The sequence below is a fragment of the Euprymna scolopes genome, chromosome 19, assembly GCF_053919585.1.
Source record: "Euprymna scolopes isolate OS-2025 chromosome 19, ASM5391958v1, whole genome shotgun sequence".
In the NCBI taxonomy this organism is placed as follows: Eukaryota; Metazoa; Mollusca; class Cephalopoda; order Sepiida; family Sepiolidae; genus Euprymna; species Euprymna scolopes.
The window spans coordinates 38,078,779-38,089,098 of record NC_136500.1 but is presented as its reverse complement, the minus strand read 5'-3'; the positions used below and the strand labels follow the sequence as shown (position 1 = coordinate 38,089,098).

General features: G+C 37.5%; 1 pseudogene; it reads right to left on the bottom strand.

Moving 5' to 3' along the window:
• Nucleotides 1-7,408: 7,408 nt before the first annotated feature.
• On the bottom strand, nucleotides 7,409-7,518 carry LOC145240575 (U2 spliceosomal RNA; annotated as a pseudogene).
• Nucleotides 7,519-10,320: the final 2,802 nt, after the last annotated feature.

Genomic DNA, 10,320 nt, shown 5'->3' with positions numbered 1-10,320 from the left:
AGTAAACACTTCATCAAATCTCTACACTAACGTAATGTACTTGCAATAACCCTTATCCCTGAGTGGCTTCTGTTCCTTGATAAGTGATGATCACTGTGTAAAAAAAAATACAATAGCTCCGGCTTCGAGAGATAGATATCGAATCTTTATTATTAATGAAAGTAATAGTATAACGTTTGTTTCAGACCAAACGATTATAGATTTTAATTATTAGTTACTACTAATAATTAAAATCTATAATCGTTTAGTCTGAAACAAACGTTATACTATTACTCTGTCAATATTCTGCCTGCTTATAGAAGATAACAAATCTAAATTATTATTATAGACGTAATGGTGTAGTTCCTTCTTCAGACAGACAAACTCCAAATTTTCAACATTTCCATTAGTAACAGAAGTAATAGTATAGTTTCGGCTTCAGACAGATCAATACCAAGTTCCCATTAATAATAGACAAATTGTTATCGTCACTGTAAGACTTGTATAATTGGTGTCACTCTTATGCACAATTTGTTTGTTTCTTAGTAGAAATATAGTAAACACTCACCATATCACCCTTTTTTCTTTTTCTTTTTTTTTTACATGAGTAAAAAGATAAGCTTGGGGCGGAGTAGTCTCACTGTAATAGAAAAACAACATGTCGAACGAGGCCTCGTCTGAATTTATATCTTGCTGAGGGATTCCCGCCAGAAACGACTGAGTAGAGAAGTCGATGGGTGTGGTCTCGTAAAATCGGAAGAGAGCTCTCGGCCAATGGCAGCGCTGCGACAGGCCGTCGGTCCAAATGACGTCAGAGCGAATAGAGAAAAAACCTCCTCCGCCCACATCTTTTACTTCTTTTTTTACCTCCTCTGCCCACACCTCTTTACTACTTTTTTTACCTCCTCCGCTTGTTTAGCCGGAGGTGTTCTTAGTGCATGTCGTATATTTACCTACGTCAGAGGAAAAAATGCAATTGTATCTGTCTGGGAAACCAGAGTCTGTTCAGACACTGGTGAATATATACATTATGAACATCTGTAAAAATCATTCACGTATACTTATTTATTCAAAACACTATTTCTCTCTCTCTCTCTCTCTCTCTCTCTCTCTCTCTCTCTCTCTCTCTCTCTCACACACACACACACACACACACACACACATTGAAACAGTAAATTTATTGTAGCTACTTATAGTAATTTTATTTACCAAAATTGAATAAAATTATATATACATATGATGATTGCAACATCTTGTCAGGCGAGTGCCACTCCATCAGACACTTAAATTCCATAGGCCCAAATGCCTTAGGGAGTATCTATACACAGATGATGTTACAGAGTCTTAACTTTGTACGACAGCTAAGTCTCTCTCTCGGTTCAAAATGTTGAGATCCAGCAACAAGCAAGAGCAAGATAGCCAGCAACAAATCAAACTGCAGACCAGCTTAATGCGGGTACTGGTCTCCCGCTTTATGGTTTTTTAAATCAGAGATTTGCTTCTCCTAGAAAGGTTGCCTTCACTACGGCTTACGGGAGCCCTCTCCACCCCAACATTTATATATATACATATATATATACATATATATATACATATATATACATATATATACATATATATATGCATATATATATACATATATATACATATATATATGCATATATATATACATATATATATATATATATATATATATATATATATATATATATATATATATATATATATATATACTAGCAGGCCGCTAGTAAAATACGTTTAAATATGATATTTTGATTAATGCAGATTTCGTATTTATTATTTTATTAGTATGAGTGCTTGGCCCTGCCCGGATGTTTGGGGGTGTATATTGAGCAAAAAAAAAATGTGGTAGTAGGAACGCAGACTCGAACCCGTACTGTGAAGGAGGAAAAGAACGGAGGGGAAAACGTGACGTCTTTCCTGTTACGACCACGGCCAAACCGGAAGTGACGTAAGTTTAAATTAAGGTCAAACAATCGGAAAGAGGGGATGACTTTCGAAAATATCGGCGAAAAAAAGTGAATAAATTAATGTTTTTAGCCAAGTTTTCGGTATTTATCTTTTGAAGGGTCGAACTTCAAAATGATGGTGATCTTGCGAAAATCCGTCGCCTCTGTCGAAAGTTTCGACCCAAACCAATTAAAAAACGTGCCCTATCTCTGAATACCCTTTATGTAAAATTTCAAATGTTTAGACCAGAAAATATCTGAGTAATTTGGTAGAGACCGCAGAGGTCAAATTTTTTTTTAACTTTGACCCCTATTATGACCACTTAACATTAATTATTTTGGACTCAAATCAAATATTCAAGGAACCTATATCTAAAATTTCAATTGTTTATACTCAAACTTGGCGGAGGAGTTTGGTAGAGTTCTCAAAGACCAAATAGTTGAACTCTGACCCCTTAACAGCCAAATTTCCGGGCGAAAACGGTTTACAAAGATTTTTCCAAATCTCAATACCCTGTATATGAAATTTCGAATCTGTAGACTAAAAATTGACAGATTTATTGCGTAGAGAAATGTACACAGACAGACACACAGACAGACTGAAAAGAAAACTGTTTAAAAAAAAGTTTTATTTAATGCGATCCTTGCTTTTAGTCCTTTGTAATCAATATTTGATAATCAATAGCAAACGTTTTATTTAGTTTTAATCTTAGCGTTCCTCTTTTATTAACGTCCAATTTGTTTCTCTTCGATAAATGGAATCATTATTTTTATTCATTTTATTTTATTTTATTTATTTATTTATTTTATTTTATTTATTTATTTTTTTTTTTTTTGCAAGGTAGCCGTTTCTCTGCTGCCATTTTCTAAAATCAAAATTGCACAATTTAATTAGAAAATTTAAAAGAATATATAAAATAAGACATTAATAAATAATGAAAATTCTTCAAAATATAATATATATATATATATATATATATATATATATATATATATATATATATATATATATAGTAAGTTATAAAATGTATATGGCGATTAAGCTGCACTGACTATTCCGCGTTTCATCCACTGTAGGATTCTTCAGGCTTAATACGTATTGAGCACATTTGAAGTAAATACTTTTACGCATGAATCTATACTTTCGTATATTAATTTTATGAGAGTAAATAAGATAGTAATGTATATATATATATATATATATATATATATATATATATATATATATATATATATATATATATATATATATATATATATAATTACTATATTTTATTAGATTTAGAATGTTTTAAGTTAAAGAAATATATTTTTTTTATAACCAAATCAAGCTCTGGGCCACGAAAACTCTTCTGTGGATCACCTGGGGTTGAACATCACTGATCTAAGAACCACATAATTTACTCGATAACTACCCCTTAAGATGAATCTAGATAGATCTGAAAGTATCAGTGATAAAAGCGAACATAGCAAATACATCGGATAGTTTCGCTACAAATCAGAAAAAACTTGTGGAAATTAGAAATGATCGAAACAAACGTTTAACACAGCCTACTACAAGCTTAGTATGGTGGATTTGAATTTTATCATAGTCATCCACGTTGATGAGTCGTACTGATAGCGAAACATGTGTCTATGGATAACTATTTTATTCATAAATAAGAAACGAAGTTCTTAAAGGGCCTGACATAATTATATATATATATGTGTGTGTGTATGTGTGTGTGTGTGTGTGTGTGTGTGTGTGTGTGTGTGTGTGTGTTTGTCCTTAAAACTGGGTCGATAATGTATATGTAAGAGTGGAAACTCTCCTAGACACATGGCAGCCAACTGATACCAGTAATAAAATTATTGCTAGAATAGCCACAAAAAAAACATTACGCATGTTTTATTTAGCCCAACCAAGGAACAATGTAATTTTTTTTTTTTAGTTAAGTGAGAAATTTGACAGTGAGATTAGAATTCATTTAAATTTTTACATGTTGGTACAGTCGAGGAAACAGGGAATGGATTCCAAAGGCATGCGATCAGAGGAAAAAACTATTAGAATAGAAAGTAGAGAAAGGGTTTGGGTGTTTACTAGGTTGGTCGAGGTGGGTCGTTTGGGAAACTGCCTCTGCAGAGAGGGGGGTGCTAGGAGTACCCAAGCACCTGCCTCTTTTAATCCTGGTTTAAAAGTGCACTTTTCAGAGGAATGTATGCCTGTGCTCAACCTGCTTTAAAAATGTTCTCTGCACATCCCTGCACATCCCTGCACATCCCTGCACATACCACATCACCAGCGCTATAGCTCAGTACGTTGATTTGGAGCAAGTGCAATAAGTATGTGTGTTTTTACGTTTCTAGCATCGGAATAAGTTGTAAACAATATTCATAAAAGGTTCATTAAGAGGACCTTCCTCTCTATCCACGGTTTGTGAGGTCAGGGCGTTTGTCCCCGTGCAAAACTGATTACTTTTAAATACGTTTATCCGTTGTCGATTTAACACACTTGTTTTCCGTTTTAATTTCATTAAATTGTTAACTGAAAGAAAGACGGAAAGAAAGAGAGAAAGAAAGGAAGAAAAACAGAAGGGCGTACGCATGCGTAACGCTACAATAGCTGAGAGTCGTTATCGCGTCGTGTCGCTTGGGTATTTTGATTTCTTAATGTCAGTAATTCAAAGGACTTTATGCAAATATCACTCGAGAGCGAACAAACCTGAAAAACAAACACGAATACAACACGCGTTTTTCAAGATTGAAAGCACTTCATTTATGCATATGGAAGCTTAGAACGAAAGTTATGTTCGATTTATTAAATCATTATGAAATAAGTAATATTAAACGCAATATCAGATTTATCTAATTGCTAATACAGTCCTCTGAAGTAAAGCTGAGCTAAGCCTCATCAGTATTAGCTGGGCGATGTATGTTATCCCTTCGGCTGGATATACATTCGATTGTGAACCGCATATGAATTTGCTATTCCCTAGAAACTTTCTCTTTCGATTGAAGCCGAGTGTAAGTGCGTGTTTTTAGAAGCGGCGAACTTTAAATTGATTTAAATTGATAGATTTTGCAACTGTTATTTTTAGATCAGCTTGGTTTGACAATTCATCATGTGGTTTTGGCATGAATGAGCCACATGCCACACAGCGCGCAATACGATCAATTTATTGACGGAAAGATTTGAACTAATAACTTTATGAAATGGACCTGTCATCTGGCCACTTCGATTGTGCAATTTAACTCCGTCAGATTATTTTCTTGGAGGAAAAGTAAAAGCCCCTGTCTGCGCTGACAATGACAACAATAGACGACTTGGAAAACAATATCAGTCTAATTTAATGTGTAATTTTGAAATGGGAGTTCTTCATTACGCAATATACGTATGAGCTACGTGGCCATATGCCACAAATTGTATTTTAACTATCAGGCGACCCGGCGTTTTCCGGTCGTTAATTACGCATAAATATGATATTTTAATTTATGCAGATTTCGTAAGTATTATTATAAAACCAATTCTCTATTAATTATTATTTAATACTGAATATACAGCGTGGATTTTCAAACGTTAAGAGAAAAATTATGACTTAGGTGTCATCAGCAAGAACCGAAACCAAAAACATTTATCAATCCTGGGTTATTGGCTACCATCTGAGATAAGGCCAGATGTTTATAAAAACTTTACAAATTGACCAACTTAAACGTATAAATGTATTTTTCACGTACATAAAGCATGCATATTAATTCGACTTACGCCTGCCAAATCCCAATTTTTCAATCTTAACCCCTCAGCAGCTTTTTCAGTTAAAAACCAAATCGAATTTGTTCCACAGACTGAATAGCCTATATCTCAAGTTTTAAATCCGTAGACCAAAGATTAACAGTGTAGTTTGGTGGAGACTGTTCCACACACACATCCATACATAGAAAAGATTACTTTATATATACTAGCAGGCTATCCGGCGTTGTCCGGTAGTAAAATTCTTTTAAATATGCAATTTTAATTAATGCAGACTTGGTATTCATTTTTATAGAGACAACTCTTTATTGATTATTATACTATACAAACATATAGTAGTAATTATTTTTTAAATTTAATATGACTTGGGTGTCATCAAGTAGAATCGAAATCAAAACATATAGCCCTCTAGCCTTATTCGTTACCGTCTTAGTGAAATCCATAGCATAACAAAACTTTAAAAATAACGTTATTAAACGTAGAAATGTATATTTGCATATGCGTGCAAGTAACACTTTTGGTCGACTTATGCTTGTCGAGTTCCAACTTCTTTCGGTCCTGGATATGACCTTAAACTATATCCGATGGTGAGGCCCCAGGTTACGAGATTTGGAGAGTGTGGATCTACCCTTTAATTGCCATTGCTCCCAGGTCCACTCTGGCTCGGAATGGTAGTACCTGAAAAAAAAAAGACAAATATATTCTATTACACAAATTTTCTTCAAAATCACATTCGGCATTAATAACCTGGAAAGGATTGATATGCCGTAAAACAAAAACAACCAACCAACTTCTTTCATATTTAACAGATATTTGTACCGGCTAAAAACCAAATCAAATTTGTTTGACAGGTCAAAATCGCTTATATATCAAGTTTCCAATCTGTAAATAAAAACTTGAAAGAGTAGTTTGGAAAAGAATCAAGAGTGAAACCTTTTTAATCCATGGCATTTCAAAACCAAATGCTTCTCGTCAGAAGAGAATAAAAAGCCGGCATTATACAAAAGTAAAGGTATTTTATTATATATAAATATTTCCCCAAAACCTCCAGCCTTGATGGAGAAGAGACTAAAACTTGTAGTCCATGTGCCAGGCGGGGGGGGGGGTCAACCGTGCACTCCGTCATAACCGAGCATAGGCATGTTCCATTGGAAAACTTGGGATGTAGAGATTAAGAAAAAGATGTTAATATTAAAAAATTGGGGATGCATAGTTAGTTTTAGCATGTACCCTACTGTCAAAATTTTCTTTGATGTTTGAAAAAGATTAATGAAATGTTGTCCCTTTGCCTTACAATCTATACTCATTCTAACTGATCCTGGAATGACATGTTATATATAAAATGAAAGCTTATATCATGCCCTTGTATTTCCATATAAGCATTTTAGAGTGTCATTTAATTTTATATTGCTAATAAGTGCTGAAAAAATATGCTATCCAAAAAAAAAACAAGATCGATAGCCATTAGTTGCGTGCTATCGTGTAATGAATGAATGCGTGAATGTAGGATTGACATGAAATTCTTAAAGATAAACTAAAATGACCGAAAAATGGGCTAAAATGACTTAAATAAATAAAAAGTAAATGACTTAGAATGACTTTAATGAACTTAAGGATGAATTGAATGAACTTAAGAATGACTTGAAAGCTTCTAAAATAACTGGAATCCTTCAAAAACAACTTGAATGATCTGAAGAATGACTTGAATGGCTTTGAGACTGGCTGGTTGTAAAGTGGGTGATCATTTTACATTAAATTAATACAGAAAAGTGACAATAAGTACAGCATGTAGTAAGAACAGATACTACACTTTGATCTTGGCCTTTTGGCCAAGAAAAGGATATTTATTTGCTCCCCCTACGAGCAAATTAGGCCCGGAGAGTAGGGGAGCTGGATGGTGACAATTGGTATGAAGGGTTGACTTTAGATTGACCAAGGTCTTATATGTGGGGTTGGTATTTATTGTCTCCCCCACCGAGCAAATTAGGCACAAGGCCGATTTTTAATGTGATGAGTGAAGGGGAAATGGGGACCACCTCCCGGAGAGTAGGGGAGCTGGATAGTGACAATTGGTATGAAGGGTTGACTCTACATTGACCAAGGTCTTATATGTGGGGTTGGTATTTATTGTCTCCCCCACCGAGCAAATTAGGCACAAGGCCGATTTTTAATGTGAGGAGTGAAGGGGAAATGGGGACATCCTCCCGGAGAGTAGGGGAGCTGGATAGTGACAATTGGTATGAAGGGTTGACTCTACATTGACCAAGGTCTTATATGTGGGGTTGGTATGTATTGTCTCCCCCACCAAGCAAATTAGGCACAAGGCCGATTTTTAATATGAGGAGTGAAGGGGAAATGGGGACATCCTCCCGGAGAGTAGGGGAGCTGGATTGTGACAATTGGTATGAAGGGTTGTCCCTACATTGACCAAGGTCTTATATGTGGGGTTGGTATTTATTGTCTCCCCCACCGAGCAAATTAGGCACAGGGCCGATTTTTAATGTGAGGAGTGAAGGGGAAATGGGGACCACCTCCCGGAGAGTAGGGGAGCTGGATAGTGACAATTGGTATGAAGGGTTGACTCTACATTGACCAAGGTCTTATATGTGGGGTTGGTATTTATTGTCTCCCCCACCGAGCAAATTAGGCACAAGGCCGATTTTTAATATGAGGAATGAAGGGGAAATGGGGAGCAACTCCCCGGGGAGTAGGGGAGCTGGATAGTGACAATTGGTATGAAGGGTTGTCCCTACATTGACCAAGGTCTTATATGTGGGGTTGGTATTTATTGTCTCCCCCACCGAGCAAATTAGGCACAAGGCCGATTTTTAATATGAGGAATGAAGGGGAAATGGGGAGCAACTCCCCGGGGAGTTGGGAAGCTGGATAGTGACAATTGGTATGAAGGGTTGTCCCTACATTGACCAAGGTCTTATATGTGGGGTTGGTATTTATTGTCTCCCCCACCGAGCAAATTAGGCACAAGGCCGATTTTTAATGTGAGGAGTGAAGGGGAAATGGGGACCACCTCCCGAAGAGTAGGGGAGCTGGATAGTGACAATTGGTATGAAGGGTTGACTCTACATTGACCAAGATCTTATATGTGGGGTTGGTATTTATTGTCTCCCCCACCGAGCAAATTAGGCACAAGGCCGATTTTTAATGTGAGGAGTGAAGGGGAAATGGGGACTACCTCCCGGAGAGTAGGGGAGCTGGATAGTGAAAATTGGTATGAAGGGTTGACTCTACATTGACCAAGGTCTTATATGTGGGGTTGGTATTTATTGTCTCCCCCACCGAGCAAATTAGGCACAAGGCCGATTTTTAATGTGAGGAGTGAAGGGGAAATGGGGACCACCTCCCGAAGAGTAGGGGAGCTGGATAGTGACAATTGGTATGAAGGGTTGACTCTACATTGACCAAGATCTTATATGTGGGGTTGGTATTTATTGTCTCCCCCACCGAGCAAATTAGGCACAAGGCCGATTTTTAATGTGAGGAGTGAAGGGGAAATGGGGAATACCTCCCGGAGAGTAGGGGAGCTGGATAGTGAAAATTGGTATGAAGGGTTGACTCTACATTGACCAAGGTCTTATATGTGGGGTTGGTATTTATTGTCTCCCCCACCGAGCAAATTAGGCACAAGGCCGATTTTTAATATGAGGAATGAAGGGGAAATGGGGAGCAACTCCCCGGGGAGTAGGGGAGCTGGATAGTGACAATTGGTATGAAGGGTTGTCCCTACATTGACCAAGGTCTTATATGTGGGGTTGGTATTTATTGTCTCCCCCACCGAGCAAATTAGGCACAAGGCCGATTTTTAATATGAGGAATGAAGGGGAAATGGGGAGCAACTCCCCGGGGAGTTGGGAAGCTGGATAGTGACAATTGGTATGAAGGGTTGTCCCTACATTGACCAAGGTCTTATATGTGGGGTTGGTATTTATTGTCTCCCCCACCGAGCAAATTAGGCACAAGGCCGATTTTTAATGTGAGGAGTGAAGGGGAAATGGGGACCACCTCCCGAAGAGTAGGGGAGCTGGATAGTGACAATTGGTATGAAGGGTTGACTCTACATTGACCAAGATCTTATATGTGGGGTTGGTATTTATTGTCTCCCCCACCGAGCAAATTAGGCACAAGGCCGATTTTTAATGTGAGGAGTGAAGGGGAAATGGGGACTACCTCCCGGAGAGTAGGGGAGCTGGATAGTGAAAATTGGTATGAAGGGTTGACTCTACATTGACCAAGGTCTTATATGTGGGGTTGGTATTTATTGTCTCCCCCACCGAGCAAATTAGGCACAAGGCCGATTTTTAATATGAGGAATGAAGGGGAAATGGGGAGCAACTCCCCGGGGAGTAGGGGAGCTGGATAGTGACAATTGGTATGAAGGGTTGTCCCTACATTGACCAAGGTCTTATATGTGGGGTTGGTATTTATTGTCTCCCCCACCGAGCAAATTAGGCACAAGGCCGATTTTTAATATGAGGAATGAAGGGGAAATGGGGAGCAACTCCCCGGGGAGTTGGGAAGCTGGATAGTGACAATTGGTATGAAGGGTTGTTCCTACATTGACCAAGGTCTTATATGTGGGGTTGGTATTTATTGTCTCCCCCACCGAGCAAATTAGGCACAAGGCCG